A 21,761-nucleotide genomic window follows, 5' to 3' on the forward strand; every position below is an offset into this window, starting at 1 on the left:
GTAAAAGACACCACTCCATCTGAGTGTCCAACAGCGCAGAGAATTCAGGTTATGTCTGTTCTGAAAGGATCTGGAGGCTGGGAGAACTAGCAGAGTCTCTGGGCAAGAGGGGGACAATTTTCTAAAGTCCGAGCTGTGCATTGAGGATGGAACAGGATCCCAGCCAGAACATGGGTAGCAGGATCCAGCCCTGACGGGGAGAGAACTGACAGCTCCGGGTCAAAGGGCGCAGGGCATAACTGGAGTGTCAGAGGTCAGAGGGCGATTCAGCGTGAGAACCCTCCTGACAGCTTCCTTCCCTTGCATGAGTCTGTGTCAAGGTCATAGGTACAATCTCTGCTGATAGGCTGCCTCCAACTCCAAGTTGCCACAAGCTCTGGTTTCCCTTCATTGATGAGTTACACACAAAAAGGACTTGAAGAATGCCTTTTATTGCACCATTATGCAAATCAGGGTCAACATTAGGTGCCAATACATGGGTAAAGTTCTCTTGGCCACTGAGCAGGCCTGGGGAACGAAGCCAGTCTTACGGCAGTTGGTACACCACTCACAAGCAGCCAGCCAGACGCGATGAAACCCAAACACTGGTACTTGGTCCCAAGTCTGGAAACACAAGAATAAACAGGTCCACCTAAGTTAGAAGACCATTTATCCCTTTTCCATCCCCACCCCCACTGAGCTAGCTCACTTAGCGTCAGATGTGAAATCCAGGGTCAGGGGTAGAATTTTAAGAGAAACCTGTAGATTATGGTTAATGGAGGGAAAACTAGATTTAAAATATAGCTGGCCTATGGATACGTCTTCTAATTGTCAGACATGTATAATTTAAGTGAGGGATTCAGCTCTCAATGATGCTTAGTCAAAACAGGAGTTCCATTCTGTTAGACATCTGGTCAATACGGCAGTACGTTGTTGCTATTGTTTAGTCACTGAGTCACGTCCAACTCTTTGCAACCTCATGGACGGTAGCCCACCAGGCTCCTCTGTTCATGGTATTTCCCAGGCAAGAGTACTGGACTGGGTTCCCATTTCCTTCCCCAGGGGCTCTTCCTGACCCAGGGATGAAACTCGTGGCTCCCACCATGTATCCTGCATTGCAGACAGATTCTTAACCACCGAGCCACCGGGGAAGCCCATAATGCAGTATACACAGTTACAAACACAACATACGTTAGTTCTGTCTTTTGCTGGGAACCTCATTAGCTGCTACACGTCAGCTGCTATAGTGAGGATCGTTCAGTCGTGTGCGACTCTTTGCGACCCCATGGATATATTCCATGGAGAAGCCCATGGACTTCTCCAGCCCAGAACACTGCAGTGGGTAGCCTGTCCCTTCTCCAGGGGATCTTTCCAACCCAGAGATCGAACCTAGGTCTCCTGCATTGCAGGCACTGCAGGAATCTCGTTAAACAGAACTCAGTAGAATTCCTGTGTTTGTAGGGTACAAGCTTACAGTGGTACAGTAAACAGTGACTATTTTTGTTTGTTTCCTTTTAAAATTTTAATCGGAGGATAATTACTTTACAATGCTGTGATGGTTTTTGCCACACATCAGCATGAACTGGCCACAGGCACACATGTGTCTCCTTCCTGCTGGACCCCTCCTTCCCCCAACCCCATCCCTCCCGGCCGTCACGGAGCACTGGTCTTGGGTTCCCTGGACAGTAAGCATTAATACGTCTGTGTGTGAAGTCACATGTTCTGTGTACCCCAGTGTACACCGGATCAGACTTTACTGTATCTGATACAGCTTGTCCCGATCAAGTCTGGCAGCTCCAGAGGTGCCGTGCAAATCTGCCACCAGCACGCAAAATGGGCTTCGAAACACGGGCTCCAGGGACAAAACTCGTAACTCACTACCTGCAATGTGAATAACTTGCTTACACAATTATGTCGCTCAGTACAAACAGCAGCCTCCTAGAAAATGCATCTGTATTCCTGTTTTTTATGCCTTCATTTCAGATTCATTGTTTATATTTTTGTAGATTTTTGATAAATAGGATGAAGTGGAACATCCTGGTGGAAGCCAAAAGCTCATTTAAAAAATCTGTTGTAATTGTCTATCCTTTTAAATATTATAATTTGTAGTGATTTATTTTCTCATTGTAAATATTCGCTCTCATGCCTAAATTTATATATATAATTTTTATTCTTTCTTTTAAAGAGGGACATCCCCCCACTGGATAAGCTTCAGATTCCATAAAACCGGATCTGACCCCGCTACTTAATCACTGTGACGTTAACTTGTCATAGCCAATTTGTTTACTCTTGTCTATAAATATTAAATGAGTTCTTACATGTGCCAACCACTGTGTAAAATATTCAGAAATTTTTATTTGCTTTTCAGGACTAATCCTTTATAGAAAACTATCAGAATATCTTCCTGGTATATCTGAGAAATAATAGAAATATTATTCTATTCAGTACATTAGAGATTGTTTTTTTAATGTGTGGATTCCTTGGAAACACTTTTAGCTATAAGAAAATATAAGGCAGAATTCTATGGAGTTGGTGTTTCCTTCAAAGGTGAAATTTTTCTAGGTCATATATGCTAAATCTGCTCTTTTGCAAATCATTTTTATTTATTTTGGTCACACCACGTGGCTTGTGGGTTCCAAGTTTCCCCACCAGGGAATTGCCAATCCAGCCATTGGCAGTGAAGTGTTGAGTCCTAACCACTGGACCCACCAGGAAATTCCCAAATTGTTTTAAATTTGGTTGATCATGTATAACAGCCTTAAGTTCTCTTGAAAAACTAGATGAACAGAATTCTGGGATTGTGCGATAGTTAAATATTACATTTTTTAAAAAGGAACACATGCGCTTTCCTAGCATAACCTGTAATGGTCAAATATAACTTCCATGCAAAAGAAATTTTAATTAGAAGTTTGACTGCATTTACATGACTTCCAGTAATATTTAATAGTGGCAATACATAGAGTAAATGGGCTTCCCAGGTGGTGCTAGTGGTAAATAACCCACCTGCCAATGCTAGGGACACAAGAGACAGGAGTTCAATCCCTGGGTCAGGAAGAGGAAGATCCCCTGGAGGAGGGCATGGCAGCCCACTCCAGTACTCTTGCCTGGAGACTCCCAGGGACAGAGGAGGCTGGCGGGCTGCAGTCCATGGGGCCACAAAGAGCCGGACCCGACTGAAGCAACACTGCCTAGCACCGCACACAGCACAAAGGGTGAATAAGTCCTGTTTCTTTTTCACAGGGCTTCCCTGGGGGCTCAGACAGTAAAGAATCCGCCAGCAGTGCGAGAGACCTGGGTTCATTCCCTGGGTCGGGAAGATCCCCTGGAAGAGGGCATGGCAACCCAGTCTTAAAGTCTTTCCTGGAGAATCCCCGTGGACAGAAGAGGCTGGCAGGCTACAGTCCTGCGGTCTCAAAGAGTCGGACATGACTGAGTGACAAAGCATAGCCCACAGTCCAGCTTTCACACAACAATATTTCTATCTCACTCTCTATGTTTTGCTGGGCCCTTAGCCCTATGATTCGTCTTGCTCACTAGTGCATTTCTCACGCCTGGTCTGGTGCCTGGCATTTAGCACACACTCAATAAATATTTGTTGGACAAATGAATGAGCCGTTTCATAACTTTCCATTCAGGAAACAGGAGTGTTTTCCACCCTCCCAGCCAGAAACCTTTGCTTGTTCCAAAACACTAACTACCAGATCTTTTAAACTATTTGTTTCTTTTCTTCATAGCTAATGTCAGATTTAGAAGCATTATCCCAACACGGGGTGCCTGGATAATGCATGTACTTTATGATTTTTTTTACCCTCTGTCAATATTCAATTCGGAAATGACAGCCTCACAGTTTTGTAAGCATCCAGGCAATTTGTCCCTTCAAATTTGTGAATTTCAGCAGGCCTCATAATGCAGTATGATATGTTCTGATTGTGAAATTTCAGCCATACATATAATGATGGGAGCGATCAATTGCTTTAACAATGCCTAATAGCTCTTTCCTGGTGCTCAGGAGTTTCTAGCTGAAGTACTTAGAGTTTGATTATAGAGAGTGATTATTGCGTTAACAAGAATCATCTTATGTCTGCAATGGTTCTCTTCCCGACAAGAAAAAAGGTCCCATTAATCTTCAAATCACCCACACTTCATTTTTCTTCCATTTCCATCCACTGCGACTCCTTCTTAGCTTCATCCTTTCTGGTCCAGAACATTCATATGGTGACCATATTTATAACAGGCTCCAAGTCTGAATTCATATTCTGACAAATTGTGCTTTTTATTTGTGAATTAATTTTTAGAAAGCCTCAAAAATTAGAAAAATTAAATTTTGTATGTTATACATTTAACCAATTACCTTTTATTGACAAAAGTTAATGTACATGAGAATGAATACAAAATTCTGAAAAAAAAATTACAGATGGGTAATATAACTTTTGTCATTTTCATAATCCCTGTTGAAGCTGATAACTGGATTTCACATTTTTATGCTCATTTGTAGAATTCAACTTGGAAGTTAAAATTTATACTTTATCTTTTCAAACATTTCTTGGAAAGTCTGAGTAATTGATTTGGTTTATCAATCAATTACTTTAGTAATTCCCAAGTTGTTATTAAAAATGATTTGATGAACTGGAGTCATAAAGGGTGGTGTGAAATTTTGAAGTATTGTTTTCCATGAAGATACTTCTGAAGAATTTTGTTTTCTTCTGCTCCTACTTAGCAAACAAGTATTCAAGTAATTAAAGATAAGGATCTCATTTTGAAAAGTCTTCATGATAATAGAAAATACAATATCCTAGAGACTATTCCATGCTTTCTTCAGATCATTCTTTTTAACAAGTTTCTGTTATTTCTCCAAATAATGTAAAATTGTTAAAGGCTTTTTTTGTGTAGGTTAATAAGTTAACTCCTGTTCCCTTATCAGTTTCACTAAATACACATCACAATGAATATTTAACATTACTAGTAATTTTCTTATGAAATTCTTTTATTTTTAGAATTAAACCATTAACATTTATTTTGCTCTTCAATTCTTATTAAAATGCAGAAATTCACACGGAGAAATATTCTGCCCCTCCATTTTGAAAAAAGTGTCACAGAAAATTGCAATGGTATTGTTTTGATTTAGGATCTTTGGAAAATGTCTTGACAATGGAACTCTTTCAACTGATAAAAACTAAGCCTGTAATGGTTGAAACATTATTAGTATTCTGAGAACAGGCATCTGTATCAGAAATCTTATGTTTGAATAGGACCAAATTTGTCTTTGATAAAATCACAGGGTTATTTCAGTATCTTCACTCATATTATAGAAACATAACAAATTTTGAATAATTTTACAATAATGTCTACATCAATTGAGAAAATCTGATGAATTATTAATACAATTGTTGCAAATGTGTGCCATGCAACTGATCCTTACTGAGATTCTGATATTGGTATTATTGGAAAAGAATCTCAAAGCTGGCCTTAGAAATATTGGGTGACATGCTGACAAGCTAATCAACAAGTCTGAGGTTTAGTCTAGAGGGAAGATGGTCATTTAATTTGCCACATCAGTCACCTGACGAGATGTGACCTCAAGAACTTTCATACTCATTCCAGAGTTTTCACTAAAATATCTTATTAGTTATTTGTACACCATGAATAACATCAGCATATTCCAGAATCATTTTTAAATTATTACTATATGCTGGAGAAGTAGCATAGGATAGTAGTTGAGAGAACAGATTGTGGAATGAAATTGCTGGGGTTCAAATCCCAGGGCAGCTACTGACGAAGCAGGAGATATCGGTCAAGTTACTACTTAATTGTCCTCTGTGTCTCAGGTTCCTTATCAAGGATGATAATAATAATATATCTTCAAGGGTTATGCTCCAAATAAATTAACATTTGTGCCCTGCTTAGAACAGTGCCTGTAAGCACCATATAAGTGCCCAGTGAGCACTATATAAACATTTGATGAGTACATTTGTGACTAAAACAGGATATCATGATTTTAAGAACAAATATTTCACACAGTACTACTATAGTTTTTTTTTTAGCTTCTGCTCCAAGAATGTTTTCCACATCCTTAATCTTTTTGTTTGTGCAGACAAAAATTTAGATCTGAACAATATGAAAATTAGCCTGGATGTACAACCCAAATATCTGAAACAATTTGCCTTGTGATGTGAAAAAGCAAACGATTGCTTCTTATGCCATAAACTCCATTTCAGCAGAATTACATTTACAGTGACACTAAAAAGCATGCTGATCTTTGACTGACTATGTGAAGTTGGAGCACCCTCATAGAGGATTTGATTGGACACTTGAACAGAAAAATACAAAGATGCTTCAGTTCGCATGAATAAGCACAAAGGAGATACATTCAACACATTCATAAGCAACTAGGAGATATGGGGCCGGGGGTGTGGGGTAGCCCAGGCTTCCCTGCGTCCTCATAGGGGGTGTGCACTTAGGCTAATGGCTCTGATGTTGGTCTGTTCAGGCTAAGATCTTTCAAAGTCACAGGAAGAACCTCTAAGAGAAAGGATCTAGTGTCTTATACCCCAGCAGGTGACTCTTAAACTCCAGCTTTGCTTCCATACCTTCTGGATCCAGCATCTGGTTTTGGGAACCATTTCTTAGTAAACTACCAGGGCTGTCTTAATTCCATTTTACAGATTATATCAAGGAGGGTCAACTATGGCCTACAGGCCAAATCCAGCCAGCTGCCTATTTCTTGAGTTTTGTTTCTTCCAGCCCACAAAAGTCATTTTTACTTTTTTTAAGGGTTGAAAACATAATCAAAAAAATTATTTTGTGACAGAATATCAGAAATAACAGAAACATTATTTCTGATATTCACATTTCAGTGTCCATTTGTTGCTTTATTTGCCCAGATGTGGTACACAGAATTCTAAGACAGCCCCCAATATTCCCACTCCCTAGCATATACATGCCCTGTGAAATCTCTCCTCCCCTCAAGCGTGGGTTTGAAGAGGAGAATTTAAAAACTTGCCCCCAGCTAGAAACAACGTCATGCTGGTTATGCTTCTGCAATCCTGTGAGCTGCCTGCAAAGTCAGGTAAGTTACATAGTTTGGGTGGGGGCTCCGGGGAAGTACAGAAACTTACAACAATGCTAGGAGCTGAAATTTACCTCATTCACCCTTGTCAGTTACCCAGTCCCTGAAATGAGGCTTAATCACTTTTGTTTGTGTAAAGGTCAGGCATGCCCCCTGCTGCGTCCATGCCCGGAAACCCCTAGTTTGAACTAGCCTATTAACAGCACTACCCACTAAAGTCTGGTGTCATGCACTGTTTACAAAAACTCTGCAGTTCCTTTCTTTGGGGCCAAGAGCTGGAAGTGTTAACTCCTGGGGCGAGGTGTAGTAAACCTGAGTTCTCCAACTCCCCCCCCGTGTGGCTCTTGGTTTCCCGAGGGGCCGACTTCTGCAGTGTTTTGGACCTGTGAACATGATGCCGTATCATTCCTATGATTGTGTTACGTTAAATAGCAAAGATAAAAAGATTTTGCAGATGTAATGAAAGCCTTTAATCGGTTGATTGCAAGGTAACCCAGAACGCCCTGGGTGGGCCTGCCCTAATTAGAGGAACACTTTTAAATGGCCTAGGCTTTTCCTGAGCCTCTTGCTGAGATGAATTAGATGAGATAGATGATAGCTTGTCTATCATTAGTAAGCTGCTATGAGTTAGACAGCTGCAAGTAAATGAATTCTCCCAATACCCACTTGAGAGAGCATCCCAAGCCTCAGATGAGACTGCCACTACCAACACCCTGATTGTATCCTTGTGAGACCGGGAACAGAGGACCCAGAAAGCTGATTCCTGACCTATGGAAACTATATGATAATAAATGTCTGCTGTTTTAAGCCACTACATTTGTGGTGATTTATTACACAGTAATAAAACAATACAACAGTCATGCTCTTTTTTTGAGGGGGTGGAGGGCAGCTGCATCATCTGGCATGTGGGATCTTAAATTCCCTGACCAGGCATCAAACCCACACACCCTGCAGCGGAAGCGCAGAGTCCTAACCACCTGGCCACCAGGGAAAACCCCAGCCACGCTCATTTTTTTAAGTATTGTCCAAGGCTTCCTTGGGGCCTTAGCAGTGGAGAGACTGCTGTAGCTCACAAAACATTAAATGTTTATTTTTTTTAAAAAGTTTATAAACCCCTGGGTTGTTTCATTATGACCCAGCATCACACATCCCAACCATAATGCAACTAGATCAAAGGGAAGAGTCTATGGATGCATGCAGTAGGGTGAAGACTGGAGAAATAACAGATGTCTTGCTATAAGGAGTTTATCAGTTTAGATACGAAAACTTACATGTGGATTCTTTAAGAAGTCATATTCTTTCAAATAGTCTCACAGTACAGCTCCTTTTTCCCTAGTCCCTGTATTCCTCTGGAAACAAACCAGAATTTTATAATTAAGTAATCTTGAACTTCAAACAACTTTGAACTACAGACAAAATAACTATGCTCGATTATACAAGAATTGCTCAATATTGTTATCGCCTTACATTGCAATCCACCTTGCCTGGAAGCTACAATTACACGGGCTTTGCCACTGATGCTGGTTGGGTGAGCTCTGCATGGAGGCGCAGAGAGCGCCCTCGCCGCGCCCACAGCCGTGACCGGAGCCCGCGCGGGCAGTTTCCCGTCACCCAGCGTCGCGTCTGCCTGGGCCCTTGCCTGCCACCTTACGGAACGTCCACCATCTGCCTGCTAGGAGGTCAGCGGTGAACGGGACAGAGGGGGCTACTGCTCCATGCGACAGTCTAGTGAGGAAGATGTGCACAGACTAGGACAGTAAGAGTGAAAGTGGTATTGACCAGGGTTCTTGTCGTTCCCCCATCAAAAGAAATTAACCATAGAGTCCGGGCAAGAAATCCAGGCAAGGTTTATTGGAGTTTCTGCACTGGGCAAAGAAGAAAGCCGAAACAAGCAACAAGCTGGAGGGGCGCCGCGAGCTTGTTCCTCCCCCGGGGTAAGGGTCCGGGCGTGCCCAGGGATCGCGCCAGACTGGCGGCTTAGGGTGTTTGCCACGCTTCGGCGGCGTCGAGCGCAGGGGTCACGGAGAGCGCTCTGCTTCCGCTCCTGGCTCTTCAGCAGTGGCAGCGGGGCTGTTTGTCTTTGTATCTTTTGGTCCAGAATTTGCCCAGCTGCGCATGCGCACGGTTATTTTTAGTCCCTAATAGTTTCTTTGTATTTCATAGCTGGAGGAGGGGTGTGTCCAGGTGCAAGCTTTGCGGCACTGCACCAAAGGGTCCCAGGTCCCAGGCCTGTCTCAGAAGAAGCAAATATCTAAGTATTTATTCTAATATATATGTATGGACAGGAAGTACAGGCTTCCCTGGTGGCTCAGTGGTAAAGAATCTGCCTCTCAATGCAGGAGACGCAGGTTTGATCCCTGGGTCAGGAAGATCCCCTGGAGAAGGAAATGGCAACCCACTCCAGCATTCTTGCCTGCGAAATCCCATGGACAGAGAAGCCCGGCGGGCTCCAGTCCCTGGGATCACAAAAGAATTGCGACTAAGCAACAACGTAGGAACATACATCCAGGCTCCTAATTTAGTTGGAATCCTGGAAGTCTTCTCTAAGAAGTGCTGTCCAAACTGTGACCTAAGAATCTGCAAGAACTGTAAACAAGGCTGCTCCTAATTCATTGAAAACCTCACAGCCTCAGTCATGCCTTAGAATCATCCGGGAGAGTGTGTTTCAAATCCTGATGCCGAACCTGCTCAACAGACAAAGCAGAATCTCAGGGGACCTCCCTGGCAGTCTAGTGATGAGGTTTCCCCTTCAGATGAAGGGGGTGCAGATTCCATCCCTGGCCAGGGAGCTAGGATCTCACATGCCTGGTGGCCAAAAAACCAAAGCATAAAGCAGAAGCAATACTGAAACAAATTCAATAAAAAATTTTTAAATTGTCCACATCAAAAAATCTTAAAAAAAAAAAAACAAACCCAAAAAACAGAATTTCAGGGCTGGGGCAGGTCAAAGTACCTTGTTTTGAGCTCCTTAGGTGATTTCAGTGAACACCCAAAGCTGACAACCAGTCAACTGGTTGTCTATTACCCATCTCTTCCTGAAGGAGTGTTCCCTTTGCCAAGCTAAAGCAAAGCCTTCCTAAGCATTCTTTTAAATTCCACCCCCCCACACACACACATTTTCTCAGGAAATCTATTGACGATCTCATCTCCTCTTTATTCAACATTACTCTCACCATTAGCATTTAATCATGTTCAGTCTCACCAATATTTTCTTAATTCTCCTGATCCCGCCCACCCCCTTCTGCTACCAACCTGTCTCCCCTTTGCAGCTATACGTCCTCAAAAACTTTCCCACTGTTTGTCTAATCCCACTGACTCTTTCCTGGTGGGACTTCCCGGTGGCTTAGATGATAAAAGAGTCTGTCTGCAAAGTGGGAGACCCAGATTCGATCCCTGGGTCAGAAAGACCCCCTGGAGAAGGAAATGGCAACCCACCCCAGTATTCTTGCCTGGAAAATCCCATCAATGAAGGAATCTGGAGGGTCATACTCACTGGGGATGCAAAGAGTCAGACACGACTGAGAGACTAATACACTGACTCTTCAGTGAACACAGACTTGATATCAGCCTTCATGTTTTGCTGAGATTATCAGTAAACTTCTGGTCACTAAACACAATGAATCTTTCCAATTCTTATCCTACACGAAGATCTCTCAGCAGCATCTGCCATAAATGGGCACCCCCAATCCCCATCTTCTGGCACTAGTCTCTCCCCTTGGAATTCTCTGGGGTTTTAGGCTGGATCTTTTTTCTTTTTCTTACTCCACCCTCTTCTGAAGATTCTTTCTAAAGGTGACCTCACTTCCCCCAATGGCAACTAATACCATCCCTATTCTGAATTTTTAAAGTTCTAGACTAGAGTTTGTCAAATTATGATCTCTGCAGAGGTTTAAAGTGCAGATTCCATAGCTTAACTTCAGACCCACCAAAGTAGAACCTCTGGGAGCGGGACCCAGGAATGTGAATTTTAACAGTTTCCTTCAGATGATCCTTATGCAGTCAAGTCTGAGGCTCACAGTACCAGATCCATGTATCCAAATGCCTATAGGATATTTTCACTTGGACATTTCAGGGGTATCTTAAATGCATCAAATGTGTGATGGGTGTTCTTAATGTCCACGAATGTCTATATGTCCTCCTTCCTGGGCACATAGAAGAGAATACCTTACAGCCCTCTTTGCAGATTGAGAAAGTCATACGACTATCTCTGCACAATGGACTGTGAACACAAGTGAATGTCACTTCCCGGCTGAGGCAGTGAACGGCCGCTCTCTCTTCCACTGCCTTAGCAATCTAGAAGTCACCTAGAAATCTGGAAGTTGTGGGAGGGACCACAGAGCCACAAGATGAAAATGCGTGGCTTTCTTTCCCTGCTGGGAGAGGAGCTGCTCCAGCGAGCTGCCAAAGGCACAGCAGACTTTGTGTGAGCACGAGCTAAAACTTTGCTGAGGTGAGTCCCTGAGATTTTGTGAGTCGTTTATTACAGGAGCGTAACAGCTCGCCCAATATGGAAGTCATCGGATCTCTCTTTTTCTTTCCATTTCCAACCGGCTCCTCTTTCAAGTGTTCTCTCTCCACGCAACTGATGAGGCTAGAAACAGTGCTAGCAGTGAGGAGATGTGCTCACCCCTTTCTCATAGAGATTCTTAGAAGAGAGGAGCCGCACTCGGCACACCGCAGGAGGCAGAAGCGCTGGAGGACTCTTCCAGGCAGGTTCTCCTCCGCCTCCTAGAAGGTGACTGGGAAGAATGAATTCCCTACCTTATTAGATGCTCTGAACCACTTCTACTGCCATTTATTTTACATGCCCTGATACTGTACGTTAAGCCTAATCTAGTTCTCAGGCCTGGGCTTAGTAGACACAGGGCTGAGAGGGAAGGAAGAAAGAAACGATGGCATTCCTAAATCTATAATACAGACAGTTGTCTTATTTTCCTCTGTATTCTCAGCACAGAGCGTATGGAAGACATAAATATTTGTTGATTCATCGGCCGACTTCATTTAATTGCTATTTGCTGAGATACTAGAATTTCCATGATGCTTTAACTATTTATGAGAAAATAGTACAAGGTTGTCACGTAAACGTTGGGTCATCTAGGCCCCAGGCTACCTTTACCCCCAGTGTTTCACTGAGCACAACTCTTATTTAACTTTTCAGGTACATGAGAAGTAAAACTTGGCTCACAACATCCTTCCTGTTCCCTATCTCCTTTTTCCCCATTTTTCAGGCTGATTTTCCATGCTTGGGGTGGTTAACAGCATAATCGTGCCTGTCTTTGTCTAATGTCTCTTGGTATTGCTATTTTTGTGAAGTTTTCTGAATCTTATTATGTGGTGCATTATTTCTTTGCTCTTATCTTTTAAGAATTTAAATTAAACTAAAAGCTGACCTTGCGGCATTTTCCTCGTTGTCTTAAATTCCCTTCATTTTGATTTTGTAGGGTCCTGCAGAGCAATAATTGCATACTTACTTATTTCAATTACTTATTTAAAAATTTCATGATAGTCCACAAGGTGTCAGGTATTGGGGTCTAGACGTGGGGGACAAAATGGTGAAAAGAAACAAATGCAGCACCTGCCATGAAAGAATTTACAGACAAGTTGGGGCAGTAGACAGATTAATTAATTTATCGCACTAATGAAAGCAAAATTAGAGCAATAAGAGCTTTGGAAAGAAAATATGATTCTATGTCAGCATTTTAACAAAGTCATCTGACAGAGACTGGAAGCCACCAGAAAAAGCTTCCTGAGGAAGATATAAAGGAGACAGACAGTACAAACAGAGGAGCCAGAAGAAGTGGAAATGGGGGTGTGGGAGGAAAGGGCATCACGGTCAAGGCTCAGCGAGGAACTGACCATCCAAGGAACAGAACAGAGGTTAGTGGCTAAGACAGAGAGAAGCAGGGATTCAACACAGGAAAGGCTCAGGGGTGATGGAGTCAGGAAATGATCAGATATGTATTGTCAAGGGATTTCTTGGGTTTCAGCGTGAAAACTAGATGGCCAAGGGCTGTGGCTAGTGCATACGAGGAGGCCAAGTTAGGAGGTCCATCCATCTCTTTTGACAAAGATGAGGATAAATTGATCTAAGGGGTGTCAGCGGAAAAGGAAAGAAGTGATCGATTTGAAAAATATTTGGAAGGTAAAATAATCAATAACCTTTGAATAACACTTACTCTGTGCCTGGCACTGTTCTAAGCATTCTGCAGCCGCACTGCACCCTCCAGGAGCCTCCAGCCATGCAGGGCTATTGAGCATGTGAAAGAGGCCAGTCCAAACTGAATGTGCTGTAGGTATGCAATACACACCAGATTCCAAAGACTCAGAATAAAAAATAATGAATGCAAAATACCTCCCTGATAATTATATATTAATTTCATGTTGAAACGGTAACACTTTGGATATATTGTTGTTCAGTCGCTGAGTTGTGTCCGACTCTTTGCAACCCTGTGGACCGCAGCACGCCAGGCTTCCCTGTCCACCATCTCCCAGAGCTTGCTCAAACTCATGTCCACTGAGTCAGTGATGCCATCCCACCATCTCATCCTCTGACACCCCCTTCTCTTGCCCTTAATCTTTCCTAGCATCAGGATCTTTTCCAATAAGTCGGCTCTTCGCATTAGGTGGCCAAAGTATTGGAAGCTTCAGCATTAGTCCTTGCAATGAATACTCAGGGATGATTTCCTTTAGGATTGACTGGTTTTATCCCCTTGCCGTCCAAGGGACTCTCAAGACTTCTCTCTGGCACCACAATTCAAAAGCATTAATTCTTTGGTGCTCAGCCTTCTTTAAGGTCCAACTTTTGGGTTAAGTAAAATATACTATTCCAATTAATTTTACCTGTTCCTTCCCACCACGAGCAGCAGTGAAGACCCAGTGCAACCAAAAATAAAATAAATAAATAATTGCTTAAAAATAACTTATAGCATTGTTGCCAGGATTAAATGAGATGATACATATCAATTTAGAACAGTATTTGACATAGAGTAAGCCATTATTATTATTAAAGAGATTTATATTTGTACTAAATATTTTGCTTTATATTTTTAATTAATTTCATTTTATTCTTTATTTACCTTTTGCCTCTTATTTTACTTCTTAGCTTATGCTACTTGTTAAGTTTAAAGTTAAGTGTAGTCTGGCTGTAAATAAAGAGTTAGAATGCTCATCTGAAGTCTGTAGAAAAATATGCTAGAACTTTCCTTACTGTCCTCGAATTGGCGCTAAGGCCCGATACACCACATTGTAAGCATGGTCACTGTAAGTAGGGATGGTCTCCTTTCTCCAAGGCTTACAAGAATTGGAAAGAAATATCTTTGGACTGGCTCTATCACCAACTGCCTCCGTTTCCATCACCTCAGCCAATGTAAAGAGGGGATTTTAAGAACGAGGAGGTGGCATCAGGGGGAGTGTAGTGAGACGGTTCCCTCCATTCATCCCAACAAGGGCCTCAAGCGGCGCGCTGGTTGAAAAACGCGTCCCTAAACGAAGAGCTGCCCAACCTCTGGTCGCCGAGTCAGGTGAGCGCTTCGCTGGGAGACGGGCGTCGGCTCCAGTGCTTCTGGCCGGGAGAAGAAGAATCACGAGAATGAGACGGGGCAGGGCAGGAGAGCAGGCGCGAGCCTGTCAGGGGAGAGGAGGCCGCGGCCTGGCGCTCCTGGAGGTGCGGGTGCGGAGGGCGGAGCCTGTGCGGCAGGAGCGCCCGCTCTTGGGGCAGAGACGGGGGACCCCCCGGCCCCAGGGACAGTGAGACGCGCACGTCAGGGCAATGCAGGGGCTCGGCCCGGCCAGGCCCGGCTTACGAGGCGGCTGCAGCTTCAAAGTGAGAGAGTTTGAGTCGTTTAGTCTTTGCGACCCCATCAACTGCAGACCCCTCTGTCCACGGGATTTCCCCAGGAACGAGCCCTGGAGTGGGCAGGCATTCCCTTCTTCAGGGGATCTTCCCGACCCAGGGGTTGAACCTGGATCTCCCACATCGCAGGCAGACCCTTTACTGTCTGAACCACTAGGAAAGCCCGGAACCGTGGAAGGATTTGCTAATGCTTAGGGAACGGCTTGGGCATGAGCCCTTGGTCAACAGACAGTGACAAGTGACCACCAGCCGAATCACCACCACTCCCACATGGGCGCTGACCAGGAAGGGCGCTGGTAGCCAGGTGAGAGGCGGGTGGGGCTTGTCCAGATGGCAGGGAGGCATCTGACCTTTTCCTCCCCTTGCTCCCAGCACCTTGGAGAAGCGAGTTCTTAGAAGGAGCAGGAGGTGTCCGAGAGCAAGGCCAACTCCCCTCCATAAATACACACACACAGACACACACCATGTTATCACATCCACACACACACACCTTTACACGTACAGTCAGACACACTTGAACAAGTTTACACATTCCTGTGCAGGTACACGCTTACCCATCTACAGGAGAGGGAAAGGCACGAGATCTGCATCACATGCAAGACTGACCTTTTTCAAAGAAGAGCCCTGCCTGCGTGTGTGCTAAGTCGTTGCAGTCATGTCTGATTCTTCGCAGCCCGCCAGGCTCCTCCGTCCGTGGGATTCTCCAGGCGAGAATACTGGAGTGGGTTGCCATGCCCTCCTCCAGAGGATGTTCCTGACCCAGGGATTGAACTTGCGTCTGTTATGTCTCCTGCATTGGCGGGCAGGTTCTTTACCACTAGCAGCCACCTGGGAAGCGAGTCTTCAATAACACAATCGGAGCTATTCTAGTAATCAAAAGTGGATGACAGGTTATGGAGTCAGACTGAGAAGTCCCGTGGGAGACGATACAGAACAGGAAAAGGAGGTTCCAAACACACACCTGGGAGCATCCAGTGGACCAGGTCTAGGGAGCACTGGATAACTGAACCGCTCCCATCATCTCCACGGGCACCACAGTGGCGTGGGAACAGAGATCCTCAGCCTCTGTGACATTAGGAGTGAAGGGTTCAATCACCCAACAGATATTTGTGAAGCACCTAGTATCATAGTACAGGATTCAGCGTAGATGCAGAAAGGATTAGGACCTGGCTCCAATCTTCAAGGGGCTGAAGGAGACTGTTAAAAGATCTTGGCAGGGACTGAGGTGACTCTAAATCCCACCCAAGGTGAGTGGTCTAGCGTGGATCGTCACTCTCCAACTGTCTAATCACCTTTAATCTTTTCAGAATTCTAAAATCGCTCCTTACTCTAAATTATTTGATGTTACACAGAGATCAGTAAGTCAACCAGCTTTTCTCAGGATATTCTCTGCATTATGAATTACAGCTTCTTTGCAGTCTGGCAAGGTTTTCAGGAACAACCTGGCTGCCTTTCTTTTCCTTCATATTTGTTTCTCTCCCTGCTACCTGTCTGGTAAAGACAAACAGGACCGGCATCAGGATGAGAGAAGAGAAGAATGTATCTAGACATCCATTTTAAGTTCCACTTAAAAAAACAAAACAAAACTGGACTGAGATCTCCACACTACCTGCTGGTGGTTTGAAATTATTCATGTAAACATGCTAATGATTTTCTAGTGGAATTGGCCCAAGGGAAACTGAGAGAATCAAAGCAAAGGCTAATTTTTAGTAAACCGATGACTTTTCATATCATCAAATTTCAACCATCTCAGCCTTGTACAGTCCAAAGGCATCCATAAACCCACATTTGAAATCTCTGAAGGTAATTCCATCATCCTCACTAGAATCTTGATACATTAGCAACTTTATTCTGATATATGGGCTCCTCTGTGACAAGTGAATTTTATTTTTTATTTTTTTCATTTATTTATATTAGTTGGAGGCTAATTACTTTACAATATTGTAGTGGGTTTTGTCATACATTGACATGAATCAGCCATGGATTTACATGTATTCCCCATCCCAGTCCCCCCTCCCACCTCCCTCTCTACCCAATCCCTCTGAGTCTTCCCAGTGCACCAGCCCCGAGCATTTGTCTCATGCATCCAACCTGGGCTGGTGATCTGTTTCACCCTAGATAATATACATGTTTCGATGCTGTTCTCTTGAAACATCCCACCCTCGCCTTCTCCCACAGAGTCCAAAAGTCTGTTCTGTACATCTGTGTCTCTTTTTCTGTTTTGCATATAGGGTTACCGTTACCATCTTCCTAAATTCCATATATATGTGTTAGTATACTGTAATGGTCTTTATCTTTCTGGCTTACTTCACTTTGTATAATAGGCTCCAGTTTCATCCATCTCATTAGAACTGATTCAAATGAATTCTTTTTAACAGCCGAGTAATATTCCATGGTGTATATGTACCACAGCTTCCTTATCCATTCGTCTGCTGATGGGCATCTAGGTTGCTTCCATGTCCTGGCTATTATAAACAGTGCTGCGATGAACACTGGGGTGCACGTGTCTCTTTCAGATCTGGTTTCCTCAGTGTGTATGCCCAGAAGTGGGATTGCTGGGTCATATGACAGTTCTATTTCCAGTTTTTTAAGAAATCTCCACACTGTTCTCCATAGTGGCTGTACTAATTTGCATTCCCACCAACAGTGTAAGAGGGTTCCCTTTTCTCCACACCCTCTCCAGCATTTATTGCTTGTAGACTTTTGGATAGCAGCCATCCTGACTGGCGTGTAATGGTACCTCATTGTGGTTTTGATTTGCATTTCTCTGATGATGAGTGATGTTGAGCATCTTTTCATGTGTTTGTTAGCCATCTGTATGGACAAGTGAATTTTAATGATATGTCCCATTGTCAGTGCATGCCAGTACAGACATAACAACTTCGCCTTGAAGAGAATGCATAGTAAAGCTATAAAAGGACTCAGTGGATGACACCCCAAAACCAAGAGTCTACCCATTGAAGCAATGAAGTTGGTTGACAAGAAACTAGGATGCTAATAAGAAAGAGAAGAAATTAGATGCTGTTTTAAAAGGCTCTATGCCACCTAAAGAAGGAAGAGAATTAATAGCTATATTGCTTCTATATATTAACTTAAATGAAAGAGACGACTGGCATCAAGGGCATGTTTATTGGTGATAGATGTTACCAATTTTGTTTTTTGCCTCGTTATGATGTTTTCTAAATCAAATAATGGGAAACAACGGGAAATGTTACCCACTATTTTAAACCAAAGTCCTTTGGGACAAACTGTAAATGTGACATTTGCTGCAGTCACATTATCCAAAGGTTACATGTGAGACTGAAGTTTTAAAGGGACAGAACAGACAACCAAACATTTTATTTGAGTTCTCTGCAGAGACTGTTTAATAACCACCGGGAGGGGTTAAAGGAGATAGTCTTGTCTGCTGCAACAAGGATTCAGGTCGGCACGCAGGGAGGGGTGTGCGGCAGTGAGTGCCAGCCCTGACCCCTGCTTGTGTGGCCTGAGAAAATCCAAGCCTCAGTGCTCCTATCTGTACAAGGGACAGCCAGCTGCTGAGAGGATTAAATGAGGCAATGAAAACAAATATTTAGAAAAATAATGCCTCATGCACAGTAAGTGCTCAATAGATGGTAGCTGCTACTACTATTATAAAAGTTACTGAGCAAATGACCCCCAAGGGCCACCGGGCCACCCCTCCTTTCTCTACCGATTCAACAGTGTTGCAGTATCGACTTTTCTAAACCAAATGGAAATCATAGAATTCTAAGTTACTCAAAGCAGAGTTTCTTGAAATATAAACCCCTTCAGGATGAATAATAAGCAGCAGCCTGCTGCCCAGAGGAGGCTCAGAGACCTTCCCAACCCACTCTAGAAGCCACTTGACCCAGTGCTCTGTGATGCACTGTGGCACACGGGCCTGCCCCTCACAGGCGGTGGACACAAGTGGAAAATGCCTACGGCCGAGGGCCCCGAGCCCAGACACCAGGCCTGGGAGACGGGCTCGCTGACGGGCAGAAGCTCAGCCGTAGCGGGTAGCATAAGTGGTTTCTCAGCACAGAAGACAACAGGCCCTCAGTTCTTCATCCTCTGAGTGACCTGGGGTCGTCTGACCAGAGAAAAGCCCTTTAGAGTGCTTTTTAATATTAATAGCTTTGGTTAAAAGCCAGAATAAAAGCAACCTTGAACTCAGTTAGAGCCGTCCTTTTCAGCCACACTCACTCCCGGTCAGGCCTGGCCCACATACATGCCACCGCTCCTCCGCCCTGTCCCGGGGCAGGCATCGCTAATAGATCACAGCACACTTTCCGGCCAAGCAGAAAGGCACCTCCTTCACTCTCTCAACACTGGACTCCAAGCGACTACTGCCGTCCAGCCAGAGCTAGCAAGTGAGTGGGATCCAACTTCCCAACTCTGACCAAAAGACAGACCTTCTAAATAACTCCAAGTTAAAGACATCAGGAAACCCTTGCCACTATTTTTCAAACCAGACAGGGCAAACAATAAAGAATATCGCTATGAATAGGCAATCTCACTTCAAATTGATATTGTTTTCAAGGCTTTCCAATCTCACATCTATTTTAAAGTCTCCTCTCCATTTCCAAGTATTTTTGACTCATTGCATGCTCATCTCCTCTTAAAGGTGGTGGCCGTTCAGTGGCTAAATCTGGTCTCTCCATCTATGAAGCACTTCTCCATTTTAGACCTTTCAACACTTAATACCCTCTCAGTGTCACTATCGGTAGAGCTATGAGTGAGCTCAACCTTTCCCTGGAAGTGGTGATTTAATGTGTGAATTATATGGTTATTAGGATGGGTGTCAGGGAAACAGTGTAATATATGTAATGTGGAGGCTGATGGGCTGGAGGAGCTGAAACAGTCTGGATGATTTCTGGCGCTTCTTTTAATGCTGTGTCAATTATTCCTACGACCGATCATTCAAAGCTGTCTATTACCTTCTAATAATAATAATAATATTTTTCACTTAACGTTGCACCTTTCACCAGAGGATTTCAAAGAGCTTTGCAAACATTCATTAGCACTTTATGAAGTGGGCAGGTAATATATAAACACCAAGTCACATGTCCCTAAAAAGCAACCATTAATAGTTCCCTTGACACCACATTCAGGTTAGGGCAGAAACAAAAAATGAAATGCATTTATATATGAAAAGCCAGGTGCCATCATCATCATCATTTTCTGGCATCTGTAGAATTCTAGCAGAGATGAGCCTCATTTTCTTGTCTCTCAGGGCGGCAGCAAGGCGGTTGGTTTCCCTGTTCTTGCCATCTCTCCTCACACACACAAACACCTCTTCCTAAGACACAGTATGGACCCGCGTGCTGACAGTCCAGACACTGGATTCTGTCAGCCTCAGAACTCTTAGAATCCCTGCTGAGGCAACATCCCAACAGGGGGAAATTCCGACTGTCCTAGAGACAATCCTTACACAAGAATCCCAAGTACCTTCCGTCTTATCCTCAGGACAAATGGAATGAGGGAAACGTCCACCAGAGGTGAGGAAGAAGAGGCTGCCAGATCCCAGGTAAGGGAAGTTAGAACAGAGTGTGTTTTCAAGCAAGCGCCACCTTAGAAACACAAACAGCTCGTATCTCTGAAAGCTGAGGTCACGGGTGCCCAGCTGAGCAGCAGATGGCAAAAGGCAGAGGATGGGACTCACCCTTGAATCCCCATCCTCTGTGCCATTTGTCTGAATTAGAAGATAATTAGACAGAAGCAATGGCATATTTTATACATTCTTCTCAACTTGTGTGTGTGTGTGTGTGTGTGTGTGTGTGTGTGTGTGAGTCAGAATAGGCTAGCTTAGGCTGTGGAAATAACCATGACCCAAAAGTCTCCAGGCATTAACACAACAGAACACACCAAATCTACTGCAGACCCAGATGGCTGTTCAGGACATTCATCCCCCATGTAGTGGCTCACCATTTCAGGCTTCCGTCTTAGGCATCTCTATCTCAACACGATGCTTCCTGGTTCACCTGCTGGGAGAGGGAAGATGGGAAAGAACACACCAACACTTAATGTTTTTCCCAGAAGGGACACACATCATTTTTATTCCTAGCCTACTGGCTGGAATTAGTCACATTGCTCCACCCCAAACTCCTGGAGGGGCAGGAATACATAGCCTCTTCTATGTCCAAGGAGGGGAGGAAACTGCAAATATCAGTGGGCATTAGTGAAGTCTACTAGTAAGTACATAGTGCTGTTTTAGTTTGAAACCAGGGCAATAGAATCATCTCTAAACCTCAATGACCTCAAAATATGGGATAAAAGTGTTATCATACACGAGCTGGCTTCCCTTGCCCCATGCTCCATGGACATGGTCAGTGTGGAGGTACAATATCTTCCACATGATACGATCCAGATAGTGCTAGGGGTGGCTTTGTGTTTCTTTCTGCACAAACCTTTCTGGCAACAATTATTCCTCTCATGCTTTCTTATTTTTACCAAAGAAAGATCTTGGGTTACCATATTCCTCTCCTTCCCCAACCCCAAATTTCTTTTACACAGAGGGCGTTCTCTGACTACAAAAACAGCATGCAGAGAGGAGAAGCTCTTTGAGCCAATATTTCCATGTTCTCTAAGAGAGTTCTATCCTCTGTCCTTGAAATTCAAGAAAATGAAGATCATTACACTCACTCTGCAATATTCACTCGTGATTACCCACCAGTGCATTATCCATATTGCTTCCTAATCATTGTTGACTGGTTAGAAAGATATTTTTTAACTCACTTTCTCTTATCTCGGGCTTCCCTGGTGGTTCAGATGGTAAAGAATCCGCCTGCAATGTGGGAGACCTGGGTTCAGTCTCTAGGTTGGGAAGAGCTCCTGGAGAAGGGAGTAGCTACCCACTCTAGTATT

General features: G+C 43.8%; 1 long non-coding RNA gene across 1 annotated transcript in view; it reads right to left on the minus strand.

Annotated features, from left to right (window-relative positions):
* Positions 1-430: 430 nt before the first annotated feature.
* Positions 431-21,761, minus strand: part of LOC139030193 (uncharacterized) — a 103,065-nt gene continuing 81,734 nt past the window's right edge. The window contains exons 2-3 of the long non-coding RNA XR_011482475.1: positions 20,823-20,881; positions 431-603 (exon numbers count right to left, since the gene is read on the minus strand). This is a non-coding gene — a long non-coding RNA (uncharacterized lncRNA). The remainder of the gene's footprint in view (positions 604-20,822; positions 20,882-21,761) is intronic.

The sequence above is a fragment of the Odocoileus virginianus genome, chromosome 21 (genome assembly GCF_023699985.2).
Source record: "Odocoileus virginianus isolate 20LAN1187 ecotype Illinois chromosome 21, Ovbor_1.2, whole genome shotgun sequence".
NCBI lineage: Eukaryota > Metazoa > Chordata > Mammalia > Artiodactyla > Cervidae > Odocoileus > Odocoileus virginianus.